This window comes from Thamnophis sirtalis, unplaced genomic scaffold (assembly GCF_051295495.1).
Source record: "Thamnophis sirtalis isolate CommonGarterSnake01/CBP01778 unplaced genomic scaffold, rThaSir2_p1.2 scaffold_1, whole genome shotgun sequence".
NCBI classification, from domain to species: Eukaryota; Metazoa; Chordata; class Lepidosauria; order Squamata; family Natricidae; genus Thamnophis; species Thamnophis sirtalis.
Genome location: NW_028261381.1, coordinates 77,965,681 through 77,981,135, shown reverse-complemented (window position 1 = coordinate 77,981,135; position 15,455 = coordinate 77,965,681). Strand labels below are relative to the sequence as shown.

The following is a 15,455-nucleotide window of genomic DNA, read 5'->3' as shown; positions in this document are numbered from 1 at the left end:
CAATGCTCCGGCGTGCACAAAGACCAGCTGGCCAGCGTACATGCACATGCTGGAAACCCAAAGACCAGCTGACCAGCGCACATGTACATGCTGGAAACCCAAAGATCAGCTGGCCAGCACACATGCACATGCTGGAAACTCAAAGACCAGCTGGCCAGCGCACATGCACATGCTGGAAACCCAAAGACCAACTGGCCAGTGCACATGCACATGCTGGAAACTCAAAGACCAGCTGGCCAGCGCACATGCACATGCTGGAAACCCAAAGACCAACTGGCCAGTGCACATGAATATGCTGGAAACCCAAAGACCAGCTGGCCAGTGCACATGCACATGCTGGAAACCCAAAGACCAGCTGGCCAATGCACATGCACATGCTGGAAACCCAAAGACCAGCTGGCCAGTGCACATGCACATAATGGAAACTCAAAGACCAGCTGGCCAGCGCACATGCACATGCTGGAAACCCAAAGACCAGCTGGCCAGCGCACATGCACATGCTGGAAACCCAAAGACCAGCTGGCTGGCGCATATGTCCATGCCGGAAACCCTTCACTGAAGGCATTGAAAGTAACTAATACAGGTAGTCCTTGACCTAGGACCACAATTGAGCCGAAACTTCTGTAGTTAAGGGAAACATTTGTTAAGTGAGTTTCCCCCCCCCATCTTTTACCATCTTTCTTACCACAGTTGTTAACTGAATCACTACAATTGATAAGTTAGTGACCTGGTTGTTAAGTGAATCTGGCTTCCCTGTTGATTTTGCTTGTCAAAAGGTTGCAAAAGAGGTGGTCAGCTGGTCTTTGGGTTTCCGGTGTTCCAGTCTACACACATGAACATGCGTTCTGGTTTGGGCACTAAATGCCGAAAAGGTTCGCCATGACTGCTATAGGCAATGATATGTGGGGTGGCAACCATGTCTAATTTAGAGAGGACAGGTTGCCTGGAATAATGTGAACATCCTTGAACTGAAACTGGGCTTCAGTTTTATGATTAACATATATCCTAAACTTACTGGCATTGTCTTTATCTCTAGCAGGAAGTGCTGCATGAGCACAGGTATGACTAAGACGGATAAATTGAACTACACCTTCTTTATCCTACTTGAAGGTATCAATTGACGAATGTGATGATAGATGTTGGAAGTGGTTGTCCATGGACTGATTTGGTAAGAGCAGATTTGTCAATTGGAATGTAAGAGAAGTAGGCAGCAGGACATTAAATGAAATTGAACAAAGAAGTATTAAGAATAGAGTTGATCTTATCTTGAGATGTGGAAGTGATTGAACACATGCAGAGAAATGAAGGTGAAGGTTTTCATTATAAAGGAGAAGGCTAAAACAGCTGTCAGAGAACATGGAAGTTATTGGAACAGAGTGAAATTATTTACGTTCCTGAGTTCTATAGAACCATATGGAGTGATGATAATGAGATATATGAAAAGGAATCTGGTGGAATAAAGTAAATGAAGGCTGTGCCTAAAAAAAACCCTGCATATAAGAGAAAGATAGGTACTAATATTCAAAATGAGAAAAAGAATTTGTATCAATATATGTGCATATTGTATTTGTATATGTATATACAGTACTGTGCAAAGTGTTAGGCAGTTCTGCAAAAATGCTGTAAATTAAGAATTCTTTCGGAAATAGAAGTGTTAATAGTTTATTTTTATCAATTAACAAAATGGAAAGTAAAGTAAATAAAGTAAAGAAAATAAATAACTAAAAATAATCAAATTAATATGAATACCTTTTGCCTTCAAAACAGCATCAATTCTTCTAGGTACATTTGCAGTTTTGCACAGTACTGTATAAGTGAAGAACACACACAAACAGAGAGAGAGAGAGAGGGAGGGAAAGAGAAAGAGAGAGAGAGAGAATAATTATAATTATATAAGTGTAATTATATAATTATAATCATTATATACAATGACAAGGCTTGGATTTTGAAAAGTTTTACATGAAAGTGGAGTTGAAAGTTAGTTGTTAAACATCAAAAGAGTCCTTAAAATTCTATGTGTCAGAAGGAAAGTTACTGAAGTCTTCTTCTTCAGTTACTACTTGATATCTTCCATCATGGATTCTCTAGTATTAGGCAGCAGACAGAAGGATATAACTTTGCTAAACCTCTATATCAGGTTTAGCAAGGGTTACAATTTAACTTTTTTATTAGTTTATAGAATTATAAAGTACAAAGAAAAAAAACATGGAAAAGTAAGAAGAGAGGAAGGAAAAAGAGGGGGTATAGTGTGACAGGAGAAAAAAAAAGAAAAAGGCACCAATTTCTGACTCTCTTTAGCGCAGTCGAAGGTAACATTACAACCACAACTTTTTACTTTTACACAACAGTATGTACAACTCATTTCTATAACGATAAGCCTGTTTAGTTTACAAAAAACAGAATCAAAGTTTCATTTTTTTCTCATTGCAAATACAAAATCCGAAAACCATATCAAATTAGAGGCAAAATTAAATATAATCTCTTATTTGGATAAAATAATCATTTTAACCAACTTAGCTTCTCCTTGCTGTGGGGAGTAATATATCATTCATTCTCATATTTTCAAATCGAGTTCATAATATTTTACCAACTTTAGAATATTTTTCAGCATTATTGGGTGTCAAACTCAATCCCGATGTGGGCAACATCAGGATTTTGTTTGCTCTTGGGAGGGCAGGATGGGCATGGCCTACTGATCACAGCCAATTAGGTAAATGTGCCTGGACTCCGGGACATGTGTTTGACATGTCTGCTCTATGCGGTTAGCAACTTTTAGAAGGATGGCCTGGAAACTCAAATTGTTTTAAGTTAGAAATAGCAAAGGGCCTCTTTAAATAGGACATCAAGAATGCAAACCATCCTTATGCATGACCCAGGTTTTCAGTCTCAGGTTCATAATCTATTGTGTTTTGGTTATTGTGTAACAATCCTAAACGTATCAGTCAAGGTAGCAAATGCCTAATGATACTCTTTGCATGCGCAAACATAAATTCATTTACCTCTATATAGCTCCTAACTGTGTAATTCTAAGACTGGCAGCCAATTCTATAGACAAGGCAGTTTTCTTAAGATACTACCTAAAATGATTTTAAGTTGCATTAAAGGAACAATTTCTTTAATTTATTGTAGCAACAAAGAAAAAGAAGACTTAGAAGCTAACAATAATTTTGTGGCATCAAACTTATACATGAAATAATGCTCTAAATTAGAATATAGCTAATTTCAAAACCAAATAAATGGATATATTTGTCTATTATACCAACCAAATCTTAAAACATGTTTTTTTCAAATAAAAGTAACCTCCTATTTCTCAGAGTAACCTATTCTTTCATCCTTCCATCTTTTCACTTTTTCTAACCATAACTCTGTTAATATGATTCTTAAGAGGAAACCTACAATTTTTAGATAGAGGTTAAATGAAGGGCTACTACAGAAGGAATGGGTGGTGAAAAATAAAATTAATTGATTATTTTGATAACTTAGATAAAGACACTGATTTAAGGATTGTTGAGGATACAAGTGAAGCCTGTAACAAGGGGCTACTTTATCCATCACAATCAACTCAGCACAAATTCCTTGTGTGTCCAATCACACTTGGCCAGTAAAGAATTCTATTCTATTCTATTCTATTCTATTCTATTCTATTCTATTCTATTCCATTCCATTCCATTCCATTCCATTCCATTCCATTCCATTCTATCAGGATTTGAAATAATAAGTCTCAAGAAAAAATGCAGGCTATTTTAGATGAATTTTTAAAATTCATCTAAATTGTATATCAGAATACAATCTTATGACAAAAAATACTTATGGTAATGGTGAGAGAAATGTAGACTATACTGAACCATGCAAAACATAAGAATTTTGAGTTTACAAATAAACTAGGAAAATGGATGGCTTATATTAATGGGTAATGTGAGTATTTCCCCTCTCTCTCTCTCTCTCTCTCTCTCTCTCTCTCTCTCTCTCTCTCTCTCTCTCTCTCTCTCTCTCTCTCTCTCTCTCTCTCTCTCTCTCTCTCTCTCTCTCTCTGTGTGTGTGTGTGTGTGTACAGTACTGTGTGTATTGTATATACACACATGCAGGGGGGAAGATATTCTTTGAAAAAGATTGAAGAGTATCTTAAAAAGCAGAATTCACTAAAAGTTTCACAAATATCAGAGACAAATTCTATAACTATTGTGGAGATATTGGTAACTACAAAGAAAAAAAGAAGAAGAAGACCAAAATAGGGAAGGCACCAGGACCAGAAAGACTACCAGGTTTTTATTATAAATGCTTTGAAGATCAACTTCTGCAAACAGTTCATAAAGTGATAAATTGTATTTTACATGGAAATGCAATGGCAGAATCCTGGGAAGAGGTGAATTTTGTTTTATTACCCAAGGAAGGGCAAGACTTTACTTTTACTGAGAATTATAGACCAATTTCTTTATTCAACAATGATTATAAAATGTTTAAATGATTGACAAAAGGTTTGAATTTGCAGGGATTTGCAAGAGTTCATTCTTGTGATCAATGTGAACTTTTACTTAAAAGACAATTAAAAAATAATATGAGGATTGTTTCAGACAAATACAAAGACTATCTAAAAAAGTGTAAGCAAGCCATATTAATTTTCTTAGACAATGAGAAAGCCTTTGATAATTTGAATTGTCCTTTCTTGTTTAAAGTTTTGGAAGACATGAACTTTGGTGATTATTTTATTACTGTATTTTTGGAGTATAAGATGCACCTTTTTTCTTCAAAAAAGAGGCTGAAAATCTGGGTGCATCTTATACACCAAATACAGCATTTTTCCCCTCCAGAAGCCCTGCCCTTCACCAAAATGGCCATGCATACCCTTATGGAGGCTTTCAGAGAGCTCCTGGGAGCTGGGGAGGGCAAAAATGAGCAAAAAAACAGGCCATTTTTTGCCCCCTAGCAGCACTCTATGAGCCTCCATAAGGCTATGCATGCAATCTTTTTGACGAAAAATGGACCTTTTTTGCTTGTTTTCGCCCCCCACCCAAGCAGCCCTCCGCAAGTCCCCCACTCCCAGGCTATTCATGCATTTTAAAAAATGGGCTGTTTTGGGGAGGTTTGCAGAGTGCAAAAACTTTTTTTTTTCCTTTTGGAAAGTTCTTTAACTGATTGATGAGAACTACATTGATCAAGTGCTGTGCCAGCAGAAACACCTACCTATCTACTGTTTTTCTCTCTCTCTATTTCTCTCTCTCTATCCCTCTACCTACCTACCTACACACACACTCTCTCCCCCTAGCTACCTACTGTATTTCTCTATTTCTCTCTCTCTCTCTCTATCCCTTTATCTACCTACCTACCTACCTACCTACCTACCTACCTACCTACCTTCTTTCTCTCTCCCCCTACCTATCTACTGTATTTCTCTCTCTCTCTTTCTATCTCTCTATCCCTCTGCCTACCAGCCTACTCTCTCTTTCCCTACCTATCTACTGTATTTCTCTCTCTATCCCTCTACCTACCTCCCTATCTCCCTACCTCCCTACCTCCCTACCTCCCTACCTCCCTACCTAACTAACTAACTAACTAACTAACTAACTAATTAACTAACTACTGTCTGTCTCTCCCTACCTACCTACTGTATTTCTCTTTCTTTCTGTCCCTCTCTCTCCCTCTATCTACCTACCTACTTTTTAAAAAAATTTGCCTCTTCAAAACCTTGGTGCGTCTTATACTCCAGAAATACGGTAGCTTAGTTACATCTTAGAAGCTGAATTATGATTAATGGTTACCTAACTAAACCACATAATATCTATAAGGGGACAAGATTGTTCTCTGTCTCCTTTATCCTTTATTCTGGTTGTCAATGCGTGAAGCAGGGACATTAGACAAGATGAAAAGATAATGGGATTAATTTTTTTTAATTTTTTAAAAGATAAATTGAGAGGTTTTATAGATAACCTAGCCTTGATTTTACAAGATCCTTTGAAAGGGATTGAGTTTTTGATGAAAAATCTGAAGGATTTTGGCCCATTGTCAGATTTTAATATCAATAAACAAAAAGAAAGATGTTGGTAAAATATGAACATACAAGATCAAGAAAATCTAATGGAGAAAAATCTGGCTTTAATATTGAAAAAAGATTAAATATCTAAGGTTTTTTTTGACTAATGAGAATTGTATGTTGTTTCAAAATAATTATGTTAAGGTATGTAACAAAATTAAAAAATATTATGTTGAGTTGGGGAAAACTGCATCTGTCATTGTTGGAAAGAATTTCTGCAATTAAGAAGAATGTTTTACCTAGAATGTTATTTTTATTTCAGACAATACCTATATTGATGACTGATGTACAATGTCAAAAAGGTATTTCCAAATTTACAAGGCAAGACAAGAAACCGAGAATTAAACACACATTTTTTTAAAAAAAATGTTGCATGACTTAATAAGACATTTTAAAAAATAGGTAAAAAATAAAATGGTACAAATGATTTTCCCACAGGCAGCTGTTTCAAGTAATACTATCAGATTTCTACTTTGTTTGAGAGGCAAAATAGTATTTGTATTGGTCAACTAAAGGAGGCCTCAGGAAGTTTAATTAAAGCAAAAGCACTGGATGTTGGCCAATAAATATCTAAATTGTAACAGGAAACAGTTCTGAGCTTCTCTATTATTTATGCAACCATCTTTTTAGCTATAAATGGATGGCTACATAAACAACGATGTAATGTGAATGTGAGATTCTTAAGAAAGTGCATCTGGGAATCCCAAGTTACTGTATGGCTGCTTGCTGTGCATTGACAATTGCTTGGACAAATTCATGGAGGATAAGTCTGTCAATGACTACAAAAAAACAATGGCTGTAAACATCCTCCAAATTAAGGGGGGGATCATCCCTTTAATAGCAATTGTTTGAAAATAATACTTCTATGAAGGCATCCCCCAGTTATCTGAAAGGGCAAGAAACTGGATTGGCCTTAAAGTCACATTAAAGGGATGTTTAGCAAGCATATATTAAATATTTTGAAGCAATTGGATAGGGTTTGGCAAACATTGCTGGATAACGGGCGAGCTACTTCTAGTCCAGGTGAAGTTTCATTTTTGCTGTGTAGATATTCTAGATAGGTTTAGATATCATTTAAGTTATAGATATTGTTTTAAACTCTGTAGATAAGCCTATTCAACAATAATTTATAAACCACAGTGGCTAGATTCATATGTCACAGTATACCATAAACAAACCGTATCATGACTTTGGGTAAGGTGTGAATCCAGCCATCTATTTTCACCAATAAACGCAGCAATTCTCTTATAAGCAGAAAATGAAGTTGTATTAAGCAACTTAAGCATTTAGTGAACTAAATTTGGTGAAATGCAAGTTTGCATTTCTCTACTTTCAAACTTCTCTGTTTTCAAACTGTACATATATATTATGATTTACAGTCAGCCAGATGTTCAGATTGCATTTGGCAATTTTTATCCAACTACTGAGTCCTTCCCAAGGACGTGAGATAGACAAATTTTGGTGTTTGATGGTGTTAGAGGTATTGTAACAGGATGTAAGCTGTTCAGACTAAAGCTGCCTTTTACAATTGATGATGGTGAATTTCTCAATGCCAATTGTGTTCAAGTAGGGCTCCAGTTGTTTTGGGATTGAATACCATTGTTTATAATTATTATTACTATTCTTTCTCTGATCTTCACTTGGAAAGCATCCAGAACTTCGTCCATCCCAAAGGTGCTTTTCAAAAGGCAACTGGACTTTTTGTTTTTTTCGTTGAAGATGTTTTGCTTCTTATCCAAGGCACTTCATCAATACTGACTGAATCCTTCCATTCCCCATCATTCAGTCAGAACTGAAGAAGCTTCTTGGATGAGAAGCAAAACATCTTCAAAGAAAAAACAAAGAAAGTCCAGTTATCTTTTGAAAAACACCTTTGGAACAACCATTGCCTGGATGACTGAGAATCTTCATAGATATTTAACCTCATACATCATTTCTGTGTGTGTCATTGTAACCTATACTTCATACTTCACCCTATTAGTCAATAAACCATCAAATAAGGAGAAAACACTAGAAACTTCAGGAAGTTAGCCAGGGGTCAGGGCAATAATCATTACAAGCAGCAATTACAGACCAAGATTTTCCTTACAATTATGAGAATCATTTCGAGAACAAAAACAAGCAAAGGCAAGAACGTGTGGGAGTATATAATATATTATATGTAGCCTTCAGAAGATAGTGTTCTAGCTTCTAGGGTACAGTGAGAACACTAAGCTCCAAAACAAAAGGGAAAAAAATATGCTAGAGAAAGTTCTGACTTCAAACATTTACAGCAGTATTAAAAAGCTTGCAGTCAGACAGTAGACTTATTTCAAGTGAATGTATACCACATGGAATTTGACATGGCAACTGGACTTCTTTTCTTTTTCGTTTGAAATGTTTCCCTGCCTATCCAAGTAGCTTCTTCAAACTGAGCAAATGGGTTAGGACAAGGGTGTCCAAACTTGGGAACTGTAAGACTTGTGGACTTCAACTCCCAGAATTCCCCACAAGTTGAAGTCCACAAGTCTTAAAGTTCCCAAGTTTGGACACTTTGGTTAGGAGGACTCCATATACATCCTCCAGAGAAGTTTCATTTCTCACCTAATCTGGATAGGCTCATTAGGTGAGTAGGCAGAGAGTCTACTGGAATGTAAACGATTCAGCTCTTAGCTGGCCTGGGAATCTTCATTGACAACATGGAATGTCAGGTTTATGCAAGTGGAAGAACAATGTGAGGCATTTAGTTTCCATGACTCCCTATCATAATCTTTTTAGGCATTTCCTAAATAGTGTTGTTCAAACGTCAACCTTGAGAATCCCACAATTTTAATATTGCCAAGTTTGGAAAAGAAGCTACATGATTCTTGATTAATGTATCTTGTCTTTTTATGTACACTGAGAGCATATGCACCAAAGACAAATCCCTACTCTACTCTACTCTACTCTACTCTACTCTACTCTACTCTACTCTACTCTACTCTACTTACTCTACTCTATTCTACTCTACTCCACTCCACTCCACTCCACTCCACTCCATTCCATTCTTTTCTATTCTATTTGCAACAAAACGTTTCAAACCAAAAAGAAAAGAGGTCCATTTGCCATGACTTATTTTGCAAACAGTGCTACCTGGATGACTAAGAATTTTTATCCTATACTGTTTCAGAAGATGTGTCAATTTGCAAAAGTTTGTCTCTACCACCCAAGCCCAGCCCAGCCTGCCCCGATCATGGCTGCAATGGTTGCAGAGATTAGGAAAATAAATTATTATCAAAAAGGCATAGAAGTGCAGAGATGAGAAAGCTACCAACCAATATAGCAACGGTGAAGAATGTTCAAGATATAAAGGGACATCAAACACTATGATGCACCCCTTGGGAGAAATCACCTATCCTAAGATCTCCATGTTTTGCATCAATACAGTGCTGGTCATGACTCAGAATTTGGAGATTATGAAACTGCCTTATGTTGAATTGCCCATTGATCCTGAAGCTTAGTATGGTCAGCATTAATGGCCAGAGATTTTATAGGTCTTGAAACAGAACATTTAAAGACATCAAAGATTGAACCTGGGATCTTTTCATTATAAAGACATTTTCATTACTGTGCTCCAGTCATTCTCATAGGTGTGTCTCTTGGTCTCAGTTCTTTCCTACCACTAAATTTCCCCACCTATATTATTTAACACATAGTTTGTTCTGTCTCATGAGACTATGTAGGAACATTAAGCAAGAGGACATGACTTGCCATAGATGAAAGAAGGCAAATGCACACACACAAATTATCATGTGTTTTGACTGCACTTTATATACACATTTATTCAAGAGTAAGACTAACCAGGTAGCAACATTTAATCTGTTTTATCCAATCGTAAAAAGCTAAGAGGGTGAGACCAGGTTAGTGTTTGAATGAGGTGTGGCTTTATGATTACACTGGGTGAATGCTCCCTAAATGATAGGAAAATTTAACTTAGCTACAAAAAAAAAAGAGAGAGGTCATGCAGATTTAAATCCTTCTAACTGAGCAAGCCACAAATGCTTACAAATGCTTCTAGGGACTCTGAGAGTTGAATCTGATGGTGACAGTCTTCTCATTCCTATTTTTGCACCCCCATAACCCTATTTTCTTTAAACTTAAGGGATCATGTAAGAACCTTTCACAGACCTTTCCTCTCAAAATTTTCTAATTCCCTTTCAAAGCTATTTTGACTATGTGTATTACCTTGTCAATCAGAAAGGTCAGCAGTTTGGTGGTTCGAATCCCTAGGGCCGCATAATGAAGTGAACTCCGTTACTTGTCCCAGCTTCTGCCAACCTAGCAGTTCAAAAGCACGTAAAAAAGCAAGTAGAAAAATAGGAACCACCTTTGGTGGGAAGGTAACAGTGTTCCATGCGCCTTCAGCATTTAGTCATGCTGGCCACATGACCACAGAGACGTCTTCAGACTAGCACATATGTGTGAGGGGAACCTTTACCTTTTATTTTTACAGCTGCAGAATTCCCAGACCAGCAAGGATTAGATTAGGAGCCAAAAAAGATTGGGCATCAATTTGTCTGGAATGGTTTAAAGACTCTTGCCTTAGGCCTCTGAGGTCCCTTTGAGCACCATGATTCCATAATTCTATCTAAGTTATTTTCTAATATATAGTATATTGCCTGTAGCAGTATTTTTCTGAACTTTTAATGTGGGGATTCCAGAATTGTAACAGAATTTTAAATGATTGATGGGTTTGTATAATAGCTTTGAGAGCGTGGCAACATTTTCAGTTCTACTGCACAGCATTTCTTTTTTCATGACTATTATACACTTCGCTGTCTATGTCCTTACTCTTACATAATGCCAAGGCACAGAGTTATTTATTTTCTTGTGCAATGTGTGCAGGCACACCCAGTTGGGTTTAAAATTATGTGCAAATCTGAACACTGTGACTTGCTCAGCAAATCATAGCTTAAATTATAGCTTCAATGTAAATATACACGGTTAGGAATCCTCCCCCCCCCCCATTTATTTACAGTACAAAAATCATTTGCACCAGTTTTTTCATGATAATGTTCATTCAATCATCTGGAAAAAAATCCTTAAGTTGTCACTAACCAAAATGATTTTGATGTCAGCTGTTTACCGTTTCTCTGCTCACCCAGTGCATTTACAATTTACAGTCATTACTCAACTTGCTATTGTAAACCAACACAATAAAGGTAAAGGAAGAGGATTGGTTTACTCTAAATGCCCCTGTGACTGGCCTTTCATCCAATACTGAGACTGCTCAAACAATGCAATCCATAAACATTAAATAAAAACTGTTTATGTGTTAAAATTACTGTCAGGGAATGCTCTGGAAATAATGAATTTTTCAGCAGGACCAATCCTTTCATCCCATAAAGCAGTTGTGAAAAATGCAGCTCTGTGCAGAGGGAGAGGTCTGGGAAATAGGATAGAGAATTGTAAAAGTTCCCAGAATTGCAATGAGTTACATTGATTGGGTGCAGCAAAAAGGGGTTTGACAAAAGAAACTTTAATTCCATCATAAATATATATTTAGAGTACAAAATTGACTTGACTTACGACTCCAATTGATCCCAAAACTTCTGTTTTTAAGTAAGAAATGTGTTGAGTCAGTTTTGCCCCATTTTATGACCTTTCCTGCCACAGCTGTTAAATGAATCTCTGCAGTTTGATAAGTTAGCAAGCCATTTGTTAAGTCAATCTGGCCTTCCCATTGACTTTGCTTGAGAGAAGGTCACAAATGGTGATCATAGGACCTTGGGACGCAACAACATGAAGATGAACCAATTGTCAAGCATCTGAATTTTGATCCCATGATCAGGGGGAAGTTGCAAAGACCATAACTGTGATAAACAGTCATAAGTCACATCTTTCAGTACCACTGTAACTTTGAAAGGTCACTAAACAAACTGCTGTAAGTCGAAGACTACTTCCATCTATTTGGAATGTGGGTGGGATGGTGGTGGAAATGTCCAAGAGTAGACTCGGAGACCACGAGGAACAATTGTTATCATTCTGCATAATCCAAGGAGCTGATGGTTTTTTTCCCCCTTTTCTGCTATCGTCCTCCCTCATCCTCTGCCTCTTCTGCCATCTGTATTGTCTCTTTCTAGCATTGAAGCTGGAGACAGCAATTTCTTTCCTAGCCAAATCTTGGGAACTTAATCCCTATCTCAGAGTCGGCAGAATTTCCATAGGTCATATCAGTCAGTAGTTGTCTTTGAAACCGTGTCCCAAAATATACACAACTCATCTCTCACCTTTCCTTCTTCATCTACGGCCCACGAGGACATAGATATCCTCTTCCCTAAGGAGAAGGCTCCCACCCCAGCTGACTCTGAGCCTTATCTCTTATAAGCACCAGTTTATTATTTGGCAGTCATGGGAACATGGGCAGGCTCATATCCCAACTCACTTTGCTCTCCCTTGGGCCTTTCCTGTCTTTAGTAGACACCATTCCAGAGGCAGGAGCCATTTTTGTCTCCGTATTCGTCAATGTCCTAATTAGGACATTTTGCATGGAGCAAAACATAATTTTATAGCCAATCAGCTTTTTCTTTAAAGCAGAAGTGAGGAACGATGGCCCTTTAATGTGAAGACTTGTGGACTTCAGCTTTGAGTCCAGAATGGAAAGCCGATTCAATTGGTGCAAAGGTTAAAGTGCTGGATTGGAAACTAGAGACCATGAGTCTGCTTGTCTCTTAAACATGGAAGACGACTGAGGGACTTGGGGCCTGTCACTCTCTCTTTCTTAAACTTATACGGCTGTTGTCGTGGGGAAAATCATTCTCCACCCCTGTTTTAAATGTGTGTTGATGTGTGTTACCACTATTTTGTTGTTATTTTCTAAACTAGCCTATAACCGATTTGCCATATTTGCCAGATATATATTACGTACCTTTAAAGCTTCATCTCCAGCAAATGTCCCTCACAGCATTTTACTGCTGTTGATTTTAAATAAACTTTTTATCCTGCCATCATCTGTACATCGGTATCATACATTTCTTGGGGTGTTTTTCCCATCATCCTGGCTGCTTACAGCTTACAGCATAAATCTTATCTCCAGCCTACATGTCACAACAACCAGATACTTTGGGTCAGCTAAGAAGCGGCAAGATAAAGAAGGTGTTGAGCTGCTGGAGTAATCTCTTCGTTGGGAGACTCATCACCTAGCAATGACAGAAAGGGCTAAAGTTAATGGTGGACGTAGCCAGAATTTTTAAAAAATGCATGGGGGATTCATTCCCACTCTAAAATGGAGTTTCCCAAACTTGGCAACCTGAAGATATGTAGATTCAACTCCAAGAACTCAAGTTCAACTTTAGAAATAAAGGATTCTGAGACTTGGAGTCCATAGATATTAAAATTGCTAAGTTTGGGGAAAACTGTTCTCAAACAATCACTTTTAGCCACTTTTCCACCATTTGCAATAGGAAAGAGAGAGTGACTTTCCCAGATTCATGAATTAATTAATTTCAATGTGTTTTGAAAATAGAATATTATATAATTCTTTATTGGGCAAGTGTGACTGGACACACAAAGAATTTGTCTTTGGTGCATATGCTCTCGTACATAAAAAGACATGAAAAGATACACTATATTGCCAAAAGTATTCGTTCACCTGCCTTTACTTGCATATGAACTTATTGTAAGTGACATCCCATTCCTAATCCATAGGGTTCAATATGACATCATCCTCCCTTTGTAGCTATAACAGCTTCAACTCTTCTGGGAAGGCTGTCCATAAGGTTTAGGAGTGTGTTCATGGGAATTTTTGACCATTCTTCCAGAAGAGCATTTGTGAGGTCACACACTGATGTTGGATGAGTTTACGTGGCCTACCACTTCGTGGACGAGTTGCTGTCATTCCCAAACACTTCCACGTTCTTATAATACAGCTGACAGTTGACAGTGGGATATTTAGGAGCGAGGAAATTTCACAACTGGATTTGTTGCACAGGTGGCATCCTATCACAGTTCCATGCTGGAATTCACTGAGCTCCTGAGAGCGACTCATTCTTTCACAAATGTTTGTAAAAACAGTCTGCATGCCTAGGTACATGGTTTTATACACCTGTGGCCATGGAAGTGATTGGAACACCTGATTATTTGGATGGGTGAGCGAATACTTTTGGCAATATAGTATACATTCGTCAAGAATCATAAGGTACAACTCTTAATGATAGTTATAAGGTACAAATAAGCAATCAGGAAACAATCAATATCAATATAAATCATAAGGATTCAAGCAACAAAGTTACAGTCCTGCAGTCATAAGTGGGGGGAGCAGGGAGATGGGTGATAGGAACGATAAAAAGACTAATAGTAATAGTAATGCAGCCTTAGTGAATGGATTGACAGTGGTGAGGGAATTATTTGTTTAGCAGACTGATGGCGTTCGGGAAAAAACTGTTCTTGTGTCTAATTGTCTCGGGTTGTTTTGAGGGTAGGAGTTGAAACAATTTATGTCCAGGATGTGTGGGGTCTGTAAATACTTTCACGGGCCTATTTTTGACTCATGTAGTGTACAGGTCCTCAATGGAAGGCAGGTTGGCAATAACTGTTTTTTCTGCAGTCTCAAATTAGTCTCAGGACTCTGAAATTAGACTGAAACCTATTAGAAGCTTGATGGCTGGTATGTATTGATTTATAGCAGCTCTCCAGATGAAATTTTGTCAGGAGATGTCAGGTATTGACATCTTGCTTTTATGCATAAAACATATGTAAGTTCGCATTATACATCTGAACCTCTTTAAAATAGGAGTTGTTTTTTTTACTGGTAGGCTCCATATTTTCCTTCTTTCTGGCCTACTTGAAATATTAAAGAAATTGTGCCTGACTACAAAATTAGCACAACAAAATTTGAGGGTAGTAAAAACCTAAGGTACCTTTAAAGTTATATTCTCATTCTAATTTCCTGACATGTTCTAGCCAAGCATAAAGGAAGGATCCTTTTCTTGCAATGCTTTCTAAAGTACAAAATGCCTTTTCCTGGGGTGGAGGCATTTAACATCCCTTCCACATTTCTAGAAAATTTTACAATATCATTCTGTTTTTACCATCAGAGAAATGCCTCCAGATGCCAGTGAATCCATGCTTTATATTGTTGCTACCATAACAATTTCATAAAAAATGATTTTACCTATTAATTGCTTAATGCCTCATTAGCTTTTTTAAACGGCAGGGCATAATCCAAAATAATAAGAAATGGCTAAGTAAATATATGAAAGTTAAACCACTTCCAAATTTTTTTAACTTCAGGGAATAGTCCAAGTAGTTGGCAAGAGTCAACATTGACTCAAAATGACTTAAATAAAACCAATTTAAAAAGCAAATAAATATTTATGAATTACTTCTCATTAACAAATTTGCATTGGATCAGGCGGTTCTGTCCAATTTTATTTCTGAGGCTCCCATCTGCATTTCATTTTCATATTCC

At 37.3% G+C, this 15,455-nt stretch overlaps 1 long non-coding RNA gene across 1 annotated transcript in view; it reads right to left on the bottom strand.

Moving 5' to 3' along the window:
* Positions 1 to 15,455, bottom strand: part of LOC148049575 (uncharacterized) — a 97,245-nt gene that overhangs the window by 14,769 nt on the left and 67,021 nt on the right. Inside the window, exon 3 of the long non-coding RNA XR_015696807.1 lies at positions 12,915 to 13,185. This is a non-coding gene — a long non-coding RNA (uncharacterized LOC148049575). The remainder of the gene's footprint in view (positions 1 to 12,914; positions 13,186 to 15,455) is intronic.